Source organism: Mandrillus leucophaeus, unplaced genomic scaffold, assembly GCF_000951045.1.
Source record: "Mandrillus leucophaeus isolate KB7577 unplaced genomic scaffold, Mleu.le_1.0 Scaffold1039, whole genome shotgun sequence".
Classification (NCBI taxonomy): domain Eukaryota; kingdom Metazoa; phylum Chordata; class Mammalia; order Primates; family Cercopithecidae; genus Mandrillus; species Mandrillus leucophaeus.
Genome location: NW_012098532.1, coordinates 612,331 through 628,203, shown reverse-complemented (window position 1 = coordinate 628,203; position 15,873 = coordinate 612,331).

Genomic DNA, 15,873 nt, shown 5'->3' with positions numbered 1-15,873 from the left:
AAAAAGAAAATAAAGTGAAAGAAGGAAGCAGAAGAGGGACAACCATAGAGACGGTAGCATAAGAAAGATTCAGTACAACTTTGTTGGCTTTGAAGAAGGAGGAAGGGGGCCACAAACCAAGGAATGCAGAAGACCTCTAGAAACTGAAGCCAAGAAAACATATTCTTCCCTAGAGCCTCCAGAAGGAACACAGCCCTACCAACACCTTGATTTCAGTCCAGTGAGATCAGTGTTAGACTTCTGATCTCCAGAGGTATAAGATAATAAATTTGTATTAAATACTTAGTTTGTGGTTATTTACTTAGCTAGTTATTATTTTTGAGACCATCTCACTCTGTCACCAAGACTGGAGGGCAGTGGTGCGATCTGAGCTCATTGCAACTTTCGCCTGCTGGGTTCAAATGATTCTTGTGCCTCAGCCACCCGATGTAGCTGGGATTACAGGTGGCACCACCATGCCCAGATAATTTTTGTAATTTTAGTAGAGATGGAGCTTTGCCATGTTGGCCAGGCTGGTCTCGAACTCCTGGCCTCAAGCAATCCTCCCACCTCGGACTCCCAAAGTGCTGGGATTACAGGCATGAGCCACTGTGCCCAGCCAGTTTTTGTTAATTTATTATAACAGCAACAGGAAACTAACACAGGTTACTTTCTCTCAGCATTATATTTGTGAGATTTGTCCATGTTGTCATGAGTAGCTATAGTTTATTAATTTTCTTTGATCTATAACAGGGGTAGGCAAACCTCAACTATGGTCTATAGACCATATCTGACCTGGTGTCAGTTTCTGTATGACTTGTGACTTAAGAATAGTTTTAACATTATTAAATGGGGAAAAATCATAAGAAGAATATTTTATGAAATACAGATTTTAGCGTCCTTAAACAAAATTTTGTTTTATGGGTCTTCTTTAGAGATTGGGGTCTCATTACGTTACCCAGGCTGGTCTTGAACTCCTGTGTTTAAGTGATCTTCTTGTATCAACCTCCCAAGTAGCTTGGATTACAGGTATGTGCCACTGAGCCCGGCCATAAATAAAGTTCTATTAGAACATTTCCATGCTCATTAGCTGGGTATGGTGCTGTGTGCCTGTAGTCCTAGATACTTGCGGGACTGAGATGGGAAGATCGCCTGAGCCCAGGAGTTCAAAGTTATAGTGAGCTATGATGTGAAAGAAAGGAAGGAAAAAAATACAACCACAGAAATTCCTTAATGTATCATTTATGTATGCCTTCATGCTACAATGGCAGAGTTAAGTAGTTGCGACTGACCGTATGGCCTGAAAGCCTAAATTATATACTGCTAGGCCATTTACAGAAAAAGGTTGCTGTACACCCATTATGAAAAGCACTATGTAGGTTCCTCAAAAAATTAAAAATACCACTACCATATGATCTGGCAATCCCACTTCTGGGTATATAGCCAAAGGAAATGAAATCAGTATATTGTAGAGATATCTGTACTCCCCTGTTCATTGCAGCATTTTTCACAATAGCCAATATATGGTATCGACCTAAGTGTCCATCGGTATGTTAAGGGAGATTCATTCATTTTATTGCAAAAGACAAGATTTCCTTCCTTCTTTTTAAAGTCTAAATAATATGTATGTCTCCTTTGGAGTTAATATTTTTCTCTGAATTTTTTAAATTTTAAAATCTTTTAAATTAGGGTTAAATACACATAATACAAAATTTACCATCTTACATTTTTAAGTGTACCATTCAGTAGTGTTAAGTATTTTCACATTATTGTGTAACTGATCTTCAGAATTCTTTTCATCTTGCAAAGCAAACTGTATACCCATTAAAAACCAATTATTCATCCCTCCACATCCCTGGCAACCTCCCTTTTACTTTCTGTCTCTGTGAATTTAACTACTCTAGGCACCTCATGTAGCTGGAATCATACAGCATTTGTTTTTCTTGCAACTGGCTTATTTCACTTAGCAAAATGTCTTCAAGATTCATTCATGTTGTAACATGTGTCTGAATCTTCTTACTTTTTAGGGCTAAGTAATATTCCATTATATAGAAATACAACACTTTATTTATTCATCTATAAATGGACACTTAGGTTGCTTCCAACTTTTGGCTGTTGTGAATAATGCTGCCATGAAACAGCTGTACAAATATCTCTGTGAGACCTTGCTTTCAGTTCTTCTGGGTATATACCTCAGAAGTGGAATTTCTGGATCAATACTATTGATTAAAATACTATTTTAAATATTTTAGAGACACAGTCTCACTATGTTGCCCAGGCTGGACTTGCTTAAACTCCTGGACTCAAGTGATCCTTCTGCCTCAGCCTTTCAAGTAGCTGGGACTATTGGCACATGCCACTGCGCCCAGCGTGTTTTTAATATTTTGATAAGCCACCATACTATTTCTCTGGATGTTTTCAAGATTTTCTCTTTGCTTTTTGTTTTCAGCAGTTTCACTATGAAGTGCCTAGGTTTTGTTGTTGTTGTTGTTGTTGTTGTTGTTTTGATTCATGTTGCTTGGGACTCATAGAGATTCTTGAATCTATAGCTGGATATCTTTTCTCAAGTTTGGAACTTTATTTCTACAAATATTGCTTCAGCCTTATTCTATCTCCCTCTGGGAATCAAATTACATGTGTTACCCTTTCACACTGTATCACTTCGCCTTTTACCCTTTTTCTGTGTTTTCCACATTTATGACTCTCTGATATTCATTCCAGATGTTTTTATAACCTATCTTTGAATTTATTAATTCTCTCTTTTGTTGTGTCTAATCTGTTATTACATTCATCCACTGAGTTCTTAGCTTTGCATATTATACTTTCTATTTATAAATTTTCTATTTGGTTCTTTTATTATAGCTTCCAGTTATCTGCCAATATTCTCAAGCTTGTCATTTATTTCTGGAATATATTAAGCATACAAAAATGTTTTACTTTTAATAGCATGAAAAATGTTTATGATACGGTGTTCAGTGAAAAAGTGGGGCTACAAAACCTTATATGTAACACATAGCTAATATAATACTCAATGGAAAAACACTGGAAGTTTCCCCCCTAAGATAAGGAACAAAATAAGAATGCTCATTTTTGCTAGTGTTATTTAACACAATACTGTAAGTTCTAGCCAGAACAATTAGGTAGAAAGAGAAATAACAAACATAAAAACTGGAAAAGAAGAAGTAAAACTATCTTTATTCTCAGATGACATGATCTTATATAAAGAAGATCTCAAAGAATCTGCCAAAAAGCTACTAGAACTACTAAATTTATCAAACATGCCAGATACAAAATCAACACCCAAAAATCAGTTGTGTTTCTATAAACCAGCAGTGAACAATCTGAAAAGGAAACAAAATAATTCATTTACAATAGCACGCAAAAGAATAAACTATCTAGGAATAAGCTTAACCAAGGAGGTGAAACACTTGTACATTAAAACTACAAAACATTATTGAAAGAAATTAACTATGACTTAAATAAATGAAAAGACATCCATATTCATGAATTGGAGGATTTAATATGCTTAAGATGCCAATACTACTCAAAGCAATCTAAAGATTGAATGCAATCTCTATCAATATTCCAATGATCTTTTTTGTAGGAATGGAAAAAACAATCTTCAATTCGTATGGAATTGCAAGGGCCAAAACAATCTTGACGGCAAATGAATAGAATTGGAGGACTCACACTTACTGATTTCAAAACTTACTACAAAGCTACAGGAATCAAAGCAGTGTGGTCTTGGGATAAGGATGGACATATAGACAAATGGAATAGAATTGAAATATATACATCCATGGCCAGATGATTTTCAACAAAGGTGTCAAGACCATTCAGTGGGGGAAAGAAGACTCTTTTCAACAGATTATAATAGGAAAACCTGATATCCACATGCAAAAGAGTAAAGTTGAACCCCTACCTCATACCATATACAAAAATTAACTCAAATGGATCAAAGAACCAGAAATAGGAGCTAAAACCATAAAACTCTTAGAAGAAAACATAAAAGTCAGCTGGGCATGGTGGCTTACTCCTGTAATCCCAGCACTTTGGAAGGCTGAGGTGGACAGATTGCTTGAGATCAGAAGTGTGAGACCAGCCTGGCCAACATTGTGAAACTCTGTCTCTATTAAAAAAAAATAAAAATAAAAATTAGTTGGGTGTGGTGGTGTGTGCCTGTATTCCTAGCTACTCAGGAAGCTGAGGCAGGAGAATTGCTTGAACCCAAGAGGCAAAAGTTGCAGTGAGCCGAGATCATGCCACTGCACTCCAGCCTGGGTGACAGAGTGAGACTCCATCTCAAAAACAAACAAACAAACAAAAAACCCCCACAAAAGCTAATCTTCATAACCTTGGATTTTGCAATGGTTTCTTAGTGATAGCACCAAAAACATGGGCAACAATATAACTCACAGCAAAAGTCAAGCAACTCTATTAAAAATTAGTAAAAACTTGAATCGACATTTCTCCAAAGAAGATACACAAACGGCCAATAAGCACATGAAAGGATGCTCAACATCATTAGTCATCAGAGAAATGCAAATCAAAATGACAATGAGATACCACTTCATACTTATCCAGATGGGTATAATAATTTTATAAAAATAGAAAATAACAAGTGCTGGTGAAACTATTGAGAAATTGGACTCTAATACATTATTAATAGGAATGTGAAATAGTGTGCCTATTCTGGAAAATAGTCTGACAGTTTCTTAAAATGTTAAACTGGATTGTCACATAACCCAGCAATTCCACTCCTAGGTATATACTCAAAAGAATGGAAAATAGAGAATCAAACCAATATTTGCATGCTAATGTTCATTGCAAGATTATTTGCAATAGCCAACATGTGGAAACAACCCGAATATTCATTAACAGAAGAATGTATAAACACAATGTGATATATAATACAATGGAACATTATTTGGTCAATAAAAGGAATGAAGTTCTGATACTTTCTACAACGTGGATGATCTTGAAAACATTATGCTAATGAACTAAGCCAGACACAAGAGGACAAACACTGTATTACTCCACTTACATGAAATATATAGAATTGGCACAGTTATAGAGACAGTAGCATACAGTCTACATGGAGATTGGGGAAGGTGGAAATGGGGAGTTATTGCTTAATGGTTACAGGGTTTCTGTTTTAGATTATGAAAAAGTTTTGGAAACAGCTAATGGTAAAGGTTGCACAACATTGTGGATGTGATTAATACCACTGACTTGTACATTTAAAATGGTTAAAATAACAAATTGTGTGTTAAATATATTTTACCACAAAAAAAAAATCCAGAAAATGGTCCATTAACATATGAAAAGGGTGAGAAAGAAGAAAAAAGAAACAAAGAAAAGAAGGAACAAATTGAAAACAGCAGGCAAGATGATAGAACTTAATCCAAACATATCAATAATCATGTTAATGTGAATAGTCTAAATGTACCAGTTAAGAGACAGAAATTATCAGATTTGATAAAAAAGAAAGACCCAATTATATGTTGTCTACCAGAAAAATCAACTTTAAATATACAGAAATAGATTAAAAATAAGATGGGGGAAAGATATGCCATACATACACTAACCAAAAGAAAACTGAACTAGCTATATTAATTTTACACATAACTGAGTTCAAAACAACAAATATTTTCAGGGATAAAAAGGGACATTACATAATGATGAATGTGTCAATTTTTCAAGAAAATATGACAATCCTAAATGTGTATGCAGGAATGGGAAGCAAAAATTTAGCTAGTGGATCAGTAAAATGGATCCAGTAAGAACAAAACACTGCCCCTTCCATAATGGAAGTGGTCCTGTGTAATCAGCTTGCCACCAGGTAGCTGCCTGATCACTCCAGGGAATGGAGTCATATGAGAGAGTCAGTGTTGGTCTCTGTTGCTGGCAGTTGGGCACTGAGCAGTGGCTGAAGCAACGATAGCCTTGGAGGGTAGAAATTCATGTCGCTGAGCCCATGCATTACCTTGGTCCCTGCCACCATGGCTACTTTTTTCATGAGCTCATTGAGCAATGACAGGAGTAGCTAGGGAAAGAGGCAGACTGGTATCTGTACAGCAGGTAGTCTTAGCCACTCGATTATTCAGTCCTCCACTGCTGAGGCCACCCTTTAGTGAGCATTCACATAGGACACAGATATCTTCACATTCTTTGCCCATTCAGTGAGTTCTAGCCATATACCTCTTCCCCAGAACTCATCAATTTTTCAATTACATTTCTTCCAAGTCCCTGATCATCCCTCAAAGCCATTGGCCACAGTTCGTCAACCTATAGACTCTTAGCTCTGGCCATTTCTACTTTCCAGGCAAAATGAATATCCAGGAACACTGCTCAAAGTTCTGTTTACTAAGAGGATTTCCCTTCCCTACTGTCTTTGAGGGCTTTCCCAGAAAGGGATTGTAGTGCCACACTACTTTCTAGAGATGCCTGCATATTTTGTAGAACCATCTGTAAACCAGGCCTAAGTTGCTTCTTCCTCAGTCAACTAGTTGCATGAACCACTCATAGGTACAGGCTAATAGTGAGAAGGTAATGTAGAAGGAGTAGGAGCCATGGGCATTTTGACCTCTTCCTCTTACAACGTACTTGAACCTTCAGGACCTGCATAAGCGCAATTTCATACATACCACTTCCATTTGATAATAGAGTGCTTAATGAGTAAACTTTGTGGCTTGGTAAGTCAGACTACATTTAATTTATAATCAGCAGCTCAGATTGCATGGTAATAAGGTGACCCATGGGTAACATTTAATCTCCACTGAGGCCCTGTAGCAAGTCAAAAACTATTTCCCAAAATGAGTGTAGTTATCTGCAGAGGATAGTAGGACTTTGCTTCCAAATCTTAAGGATCTGCACTGTGATTCACCTACAAGGGCCTGCCAGAGGTTCCAAACAGAATGTCTATCTGCTACTGACATTGAACACCCCATCAGATCTGCTGGAGTGTACGCGTGAAATGGCAGAGCAGCTTGTACCTGCAAGCTTGATGTGTTGCCAAGCCTTTTCTTGTTCACGGTGTCACTCAAAACAGTTTTTAAAATCACTTGGTAAAGGAAGCACACCCCATGAGGTATATGTTGCCTCCAAAATCCCCTGCACTTGGTGTTTCTTTTGGTGGTAGGATGGGCCAGATGCAATAATTTATCCTTTACATTAGAATGAATGTTTTGACATCCCCCAACACTGCTGGAACCCTAGAAATTTCACTGAGATGGAAACCTGTGAATGTTTGTAGGATTTGTTTCCTATTCTCTGGCACACAAATGTCTTACCACATTGTTTAGAGTAGTTGCTACTTCCTGCTCACAAGGTCTAGTCAGGATAGCATCATCAATTTTAGGGACCAATATAATATTCATTAGAAAGGAAAGGCAATAAAGTTTCTTGTGGACATGAGAATGAATAGATTTACCCCTGAGGTACAAGAGAAGGCTTGGTAATAGGTCAAGGCTGCACTGCAAGCTGCTCTGCCACTTGGGTCATATGCTCCAGCAGATGTGATGGTGTGTTCAGTGGCAATAGCAAATAGACACTCTAAAATCTCTCGCATATCTCTGTAGGTAAATCACAGTGCAGATTCTTAGGTCTTGGGGAAAAAGTCTCAACATCCTCTGAAGTGAAGGGGTATTGTTGGCCTTGCCAGCGGAAAGCAAGTTGCTTATGGTGGTCGTTGTTGACAGGCATAGAGAAAAGCATTCACTATATTAGTAGCTACATACCAGGTTACCAGTGGAGATGTTAATTTTCTCAAGCAACAAAACAACATATGAAAAAGCAACTGCAACTGGATTCACCACCTGATTTATTTTGCTGTCATTCTTTAAGATCTAATTGTCTTCTGGACAGGCAAAATAGGTGTGTTGAGTGAAGAAGTAATGGGAATCACCACCCATGAATCTTTCACATTCTGGATAGTGCACTAATCTCTGCAGCCCTTCCAGGAATGCAATATTGCTTTTGGTTTACTGTTTTTGTAGACAGAGACAGTTCTAGTGGTGTCCATTTGGCCTTTCCAAATGAGGGCTAATGTAATAGCCCTCATTCCAAATATCAGGGAAATAATGTAAAGATTCTGTCAGTTGCAGAATATGTCTCTTCTAAGTATGCATTCTGAAAATGGGGAAATGACCACAGAGTGGGTTTGGGAACCCAGTGGGTCCACTGCAAGTTGGACCTGATCTAAAACCCCATCAATCTCCTGACCTCCACCAACCTCTAGCCTGACTAGTGGACCATTGTGATATTTTGGGACACCAAGAATTAGTGTTAGTTCAGAGCCAGTGTCCAGTAATCTCCCCAAAGTCTGATTACTTCTCTTTCCCCAATACAAAGTCATAGGTTTCTTACTAGGAGCTTGTGGAATTCTGGAGTCCCCTCTTCATTCTAGGCTATAGTAACATAGAGGCTGGAGGATAGATCATTGTACTCTTAACCTCTCACAATCATGAGTTGATTAAGTAGAGTGTAGTGTGAGATGAGATGAGAAAAGATGGCAAGAATTGTGAGGAGTGTGAAATTTTACTTTACTTGCAAGCTAACAAGTTAGCCTGTCGTAGTTTCATAGATGTTTGCAGGAGACATGAGACTGCTGGATCAGAGACAAACGACTTTATTACAATGATAGCATAGCCAGAGTATTCATATTTTCTGATACTGGTTTCCTGAGTACCAATTCCCATAGAGCAACACAAAGAAGGCCAGGTGTCACCTGCACATATAGTGGGTAGCATTACAGGAGAAGAACTCTGAGCTTGGGGAATCTGAATCTTTTATTGTAATAAGCAGTAAGCATAGTTGCCCTTTATTCTGGAGGGAGACAAGACATAATCTTTATTATGCTGGAAGGTGAGCACATTTGATCTGGAGGGCAACAACATTTTTTCTATCTTCTAAGGCTGTTCACTATACAAACATCATTAAAAAGGTAGTTTGGAACAAAGGCAGGCAGTGCTTCTGCTTGCAAGGTATGTAGAAGCATAAGAGAACAATGGGAAATTGTTTCCCAGCAAGAAGGCTGGAACTGAAACCTGGATTAGCAAGCGAAGCTATTAGAGAGCTAGGAAGAGTCAGGATATAGTAGCATTACGAATGTGAAGGTATTTGGGAGGCTGAGGTAGGAGGACCGCTGGAGCCCAGGAGTTTGAGGCTTCAGTGAGCTATAACTGCACCATTGCACTCCAGCCTGGGTGATAGAATGAGACCCCTTCTCAAAGGAAAAGAAAAGAAAAGAGAAAAGGAAAGAAGGAAGGAAGGAAGGAAGGAAGGAAGGAAGGAAAGGAAGGAAGGGAGGGAGGAAGGAAGGAAGGGAAAGAGAAAGAAAAAAGAAGAAAGAAAAAGAAAAAAGGAAAGAGAAAGAAAGAAAAAAGAATGAAAGGGAAAGAGAAAGAGAAAAAAGAAGAAAGAGAAAGAAAAAAGAAGACAGAGAAAGAAAGAAGGAAATAAAGAAAAAAGAGATTAGAAAGAGAAAGAAAGAAAAAAGAAAGAAAGAAAAAGAAAGAGAAGGAAAGAAGAAAGAAAGAAAGAAAGAAAGAAAGAAAAAGAAAAAAGGAAAGAGAAAGAAAGAAAAAAGAAAGAAAGAAAAAGAAAGAAAGAAAGAAAGAAAAAGAAAGAGAAGGAAAGAAGAAAGAAAGAAAGAAAGAAAGGAAGGAAGGAAGGAAGGAAGGAAGGAAGGAAGGAAGGAAGGGCAGGATGAAATTTCAAGAATGTGGGTGTGGTCATCATTGTCAAATGCTACGGAGATGTCTAGTTAATAGGGATGGAGAAGAGTTTATTGAGTTGGTTGATTGGTGATTGTTTGAGCCTAGGTCCTCTGAGAAGCAGATATCAAGACAGGATTAGATGTGCAAGAAATGTATCAGGAAAGTTCCTGAGAAAATATGTGGAGGGAACCGGGGGAGGGTAAGAGGCCCATCAGGGTCAGTTATGAGGAATCCTTGAGCTGTCAGTTTATCTTCAAGCCAAGAATGACCATCAGAAGAGTCCCATTTCTCCCTGGAATAGACCTGTCTTAGTAGCCTTGCTGCACTCAGTCATTGGGCTTTCCTCCTTCCTAACAGAACCTCACTTTTGTACAGGTATCCACTCCACACCTGGCTCCATGTGTGTGCTGATAAGAATGTGTCAATACATTCCCCTGATGACAGAAAATGGTTTGAAGATGGGCATCTGTCCAGTGAAAATGGGGGGAAATATTTATTCCATGTTTGGGAGAGTGCTTTTTTTATTCTCTTCCTCTGGATGTGTATAAAAAAGTATATTTCCCCAGTCCCTAAATGGCATCTAGCCTGGGAATAAAGCCAACATGCCAATGATGGCAAAGCAGAAAGACAGAAAACCTAGCTCTTGGATGATGTTGTCAAGCATCTGAATTAACCAAACTTAGTGCCTACCCTTTATTTCTTATTTTATGAGATAATAAGTGTCCTTATTGTCAACTTTGAGTTGTGCTTTTTGTCGCTTACAGCCAAAGCATCCTAGCATACACAAGGCCAAGACCAACATGGCTGGTGTTTCTTGGGCAGATTACTTTATACTCTCTGTGCTTCAGTTTACTTATCCATAAAATGGACAAGGCAGATATTCAGTTGGTGTGCTTTGATAGCGACTGAAAATGGAATCTATTTCCCTTTGGAATAAGAAAGCTCACTGTGTTTTGGTGGTGGATAATATTTTATTGTCTGCAATTGATAATATATGCAATTGATCCTGCAATTGCATAAAGTGGTGAGATAGTCATTTTTAATGTAAATGTGTAAACTCATCTAAGATACTTAGGGACTGTTCTCTGGATAAGTCCAGAAACTGGGCTTACTAAGGAATTGAGCAAACATCCATTTAGATTGTCCAAGGCAATGATTCCGGGCTAGAGAGCAATCAATAGAATCCTACTTATTTAAGATATAGCTAAGATGATTGGGAGTGGGACAACCCAGACATAAAGAAGCAAATGAGGACCAGCACTTGTTGTTGCCACAAGTTTGTAATGCAGTTTAACCTAATACATCTTACTAATTTGGCTGAGAAAGGCTTGATAAAGAAGTTGAGACAACCTCAATGTCGGAAAGCCGATGACAAATTAAAAGGTAATTTGGCAAGAGACAAGATCTAGACTATTCCTGATTATAATAAATTCTTCAGAAACTCTGAAGTAAGGACTTGAGGCTATGTTGGCCCAGGATGGAGAAGGGAGAAAAAAATGTCCCTTCCTTTTTATAAGTAAGAAACTACTATCTATACTGCCAATAATAGGAGCTAACATTTCTTGAGCGCCTCCTATGTGCCAAGCACAGTGCTAAGCACTTTATGAACATTATCTCATGTAATCCTCAGAATAATCTTATAAGGTAAGTACCACTGTTATCCCCATTTTTAGGAGTGATATTCATAATATTTAATGTATGGCATAGGCCCTAGCTAAGCAGGATGGACACCTATAGACAATCAGTACAGCCACACTCACACACACTAATTGAATATTGGCCACATCCATTTTATGGATGAGGAAACTGAGGCACCCAGAGTATAAGTAACCTGTCCAAGACACACAGCCAGCAATGGAGCTGGGGATTTGAAGTCAGATCAGTGTATCACCAAAGCCTGCGTTTGGCTGTTATCACTATATTTTGCTGCCTAGCTTCCCATAGAGAGGTAAGACTGATCACGTATCTAACCATTTTTGGGTGCTTGATAAAACTGACATGTTAGTTATTCAGATTCAGTATTTCTCCATAATTAATCACAAAGTCCTGACCTATGTAACAACCTCTTCTATGGGCTGAATGTTTGTGTTCCATCCAAAATCCATATGTTGAAACCTAATTCCCAATAAAATGATATTGGGAGGTGGAACCTTAGGGAGGTGATTAGGTCATGAGGGTGGGACCCTCATGAATGGGATTAGTGCCTTTATAAAAGAGGCCCCAGAGAGCTGTCTTGCCCTTTTCCACCATGTGAGGACACAGCAAGAAGGCAACACCTATGAACCAGGAGGTAGGCTCTCAACAGATATTGAATCTGCTGTCACCTTATCTTGGAGTTCCCAGCTTCCAGAACTGTGAGAAATAAATTTCTTTTATCTATAAGCCACTCAGTTTATTACAGCAGTTAGTTACAGCAGTCCAAATGGACTAAGACAACACTCAATGTAATGCTGTACATGGACATGGTTATTACCTAAATCTAGCCTTAATATCAAACACATTGAAGACATGTCATTATGTGGCATACATAGCCCATTCTGAGGGGATTAAGGACTTTTACTTACTGCTTTGGGATTTTGTGGGGAGACAGAGGTTTGCAGAGAAGGAATGGTGGTTGTCAAGTCAAGAGTAGGATAGTCAGGGAGTGGCTTAATATGATTTTTCTTGCGTAAAGCATGTTAAGATAAAATTACCTATTAAATGCAACAACATTCAAATGTTCCTAATTATAGTCTCATCCTAACAAGACAGAGCGGGTAAAACATGACGGTTGGGTGGCAGGCGAGGGATTGGTGGTGAGGGAGGATGTACATAGGACACGAAGATGAGGGACTGAAAAAGAATTTGTTCACATTCTGCTGAAATCTCCCATAGTTTCCTTCAAAATGCCACAAGCCTTTTTTCGAAGTCTCAGCCTGGGCTCAGAGTCAGGGCCAAAGTTCAAACAATATCAAAGTTTATTTTTGACATAAAGGTTTATTTCCTCATGGAATTCTTGAAGGGTTTGCCCCATGTGTGTGAAGCATTGAGACTGGACTGAAAGGAATTTATTTTAGGACCTTGAGCCATCTTTGGCTCACACACTTACTGCCCTAGGAGATGATTGAAGGCCATGTAAGTTTCCAGTTCACCCTTGGATGCCCAGCGCTAGGGTTACATCCCTCCCGCTCAGCGAAGCTCTATTGCCTCTAGGGCAGAAGCATGCACTTTCCTCTCAAATCTTGTAGCACGGATCCACTCAGTGTACCCACTCTTTTCTTTTAACTTTGCATGCTTCATTAATAATTTATCAAATTTTATATTTATTTTGATAAATTGTTAATAATCATTATAGATAAACTCAATCCACAAATCTCTCTCTTTTCAGAGTGTAGCGTTGATTAGCCTTGATACTGTCTGCATTGTTAATTGAATTATAGGCTCTGTCTGACTGAAAATCTGCCAGTTCGATTTCTTTGGACTACTGGGCTACCTATCTAAGAAGAGAGAGTTTAATTTTGTATTCTTAACTGCAGAGCCATGCATTTATACCAAAAAGGGTAAATGACATTTAAAAAGAGAATCGATTCAATCTAGTATTTGCCAATTCTTGTTAATTTCTCTTGGTACAGACACTTAGAACCATAGAACAGAATGTTAGAGTTGGGATTAACGAGCAGCCTTTTCATATCCCTACTGGTTGTATATATATTTTTATTGAGTCTCATGGTAAGAGGGTGTGGGGTGGAAGATATAGTCTTAAAACTTAGCTAAAACACAGTGCAAGCCTATAGTTCCAGCTACTTGGGAGGATTGCTTGAGCCCGGTAGTTCGAGTTGAGTCCGGGCAACATAGCAAGACCTTGTCCCTAAAACCAGAAAACAAACAAACAAACAAACAAAAAAACCACTTAGATAAAACAACTGACTGTAGAGGAATATCAAAGAGAAAGTCCACATCCCTTCTTAGCCACCAAGTTGCTACTATCTGGCGTATTTGAGAGGTAGCAACATGGAGGCAGTTTTCTTGTTTCTCATCCTGAAATAAGACTGAGGGCTGTACTGGGAAGCTGGGTAGGTTACAAGAGGTTTGCTCATAAATTTTCATTTTGCAGCTGTGGAAACTGCCAGCTCAAAGAAGGATAAATGCATATCCTTTGTCACTTATTTATTCTTTCAAGTTCATTTTTATTGAAATTCTAGGTTCTTAGCAGCAGCTAGGAAGGCAGGTTGGGAGATGGGAAGGAACGCAGAGGCCTTACTGGTCTTGAGTGGTCAACGCTCCCACTTCCTCCTGCCTCTCTGGCTACTCTTTCTGTCTCTGTTTCTAACTGAGATCCATACCTGATTCCACAGGTGCTTAAGCTTAGGCTCAGATTGCAACTCCCAAATCTGGTGTCAGGATGAACTGCTGCAGGCCTGGAGCATGGGAGTTGGCGGGTGCGTGAGAAGCATCCAGCACTTTCAGGTCTGGTTTGGCTGTCAAGGGTCTCCCCATCTCTTCTTTGCACCTTCATTTTCTCTCTCTCCTTCTGAATGTGAAATGCCAAGGTTTATAGGCAAATCAAAGCAAATGTTGAATTCACGGAGCACTATCTGGCTACTTGGCCCTGGAGATATGACTGCAGGTGGGGCATAGCAGCCTTGGTCTCCACATGAAAAGTTCTTAAGCACTTCCTTCCTTGTGTCAGGCAATGTTCTACTCCAGAATCCACAATGACTCTCTGCAGACCCTTCGGCTGAGTTAAATTCTTTAGTAAGGCTCTTCATATCTTGCTCTGCCTATAATCCTCCATTTATTCATTCATTCAGCAGGCATTTTCAGAGTACCTATTGTGTACCCATCACTGGGCTTGGCACTGGGCATACAGCAGTGAACAAAACAGATGTGGTTCCTGCTCCCATGCAGCTAAAAATTGTGTGGGGTAGACAATATTATCACAAAGGAATATTAGTATTACTATTAAACAAGGATGTTCATATCAACCTACAGTACACTGTGCCAGATGCTGTGCTAGAGGGTGACGTGGGAGCATAGGAGAGGACACTTTACTCCAGCTGCTTTCCTGCCCAGCCAGCTTGGCCGGAGCACGGTATTTCAAGAACTCTAACTTTCCCTCCACATACCAGAGCCTGGCTCCCTGCACTACTTCCTCTGAGGCTTTCTGCATCTCTGCCCACCTCTTGAACCCAAGACCTTTCCTGTTGGGAAGAGACTAGATAAGAAGCAAGGTGACAACTTACATTCCCTTGGCTTCTTCCATCATACGTGCAGATCCACTCTAGTCCTGGCAAGGGAGGAGGAGCTCTGCTGTGAAGTGACTCCGTTGCAAGTACTTGATGTTTCCTTGACGAAAGCCAGGGCCATCTCATTGATGAGGCTGGAGTGAAAAGACTAGGCTGGGGAAAAGGGGGTCGGGCCAAAGCTGGTTTGCTTGGAATTGGGCTTGTTATTATAGATCTCTGAAAGATTCATCAGCTTCAAGAATCAGAGTAGTGAGGGAGACTCAGCGACCAGGCCCAGCCCAGGCCTGCTGTGCTCAGACAGTAAAGCTCTGACCACACAGTCTCCTTCAATCTGCTCGTACCTCATTTCTTCTCCTCCAGAGCAGAGATCAGTCTAAACAGCTCATAGGTCAAGGAAAAGTATCCCTGGAGAGTCCAGCCAAGTCCCTGCTTCCTGCCAGTTGCTCTCTTGGCTCAGGTTTGAGTTTGCCAAATAGAGAATTCGGGATTTTTATTCTGCAACTGGATTTTACAGTTCAGAAAGGGTACAAGTCTTTTGCCAATTTGTTGATTCTTATTTTAATCAGAACCCAACTTTTCTAATATCCATGTTCTAATTTACTAAACAAGAAGCAACTATATACTGAAAAGGGAAATCGGATTACACTTTTACTTCATTTTTAATTGACAAATAATTATATACATTTATGGAGCATGATGTGACGTTTGATGTATATATATTAACACATTGTGGAATGATTAAATGAAGCTAGTTAACATATCCATCACCTCACATATTTACCATTTTTCTGTGGCGTGAACATTTAGAATCTATTGGCAATTTTGAAATATACTAGTTGTAGAGCCTTCTTGAACTGGTTAGGGGACAATTAATTATCTGAAGGAATGCATGAAAACAAGCCACGCTCAGAATCATTAATGTAGATGCAGGTATTCTGTTCAAAGTGTTT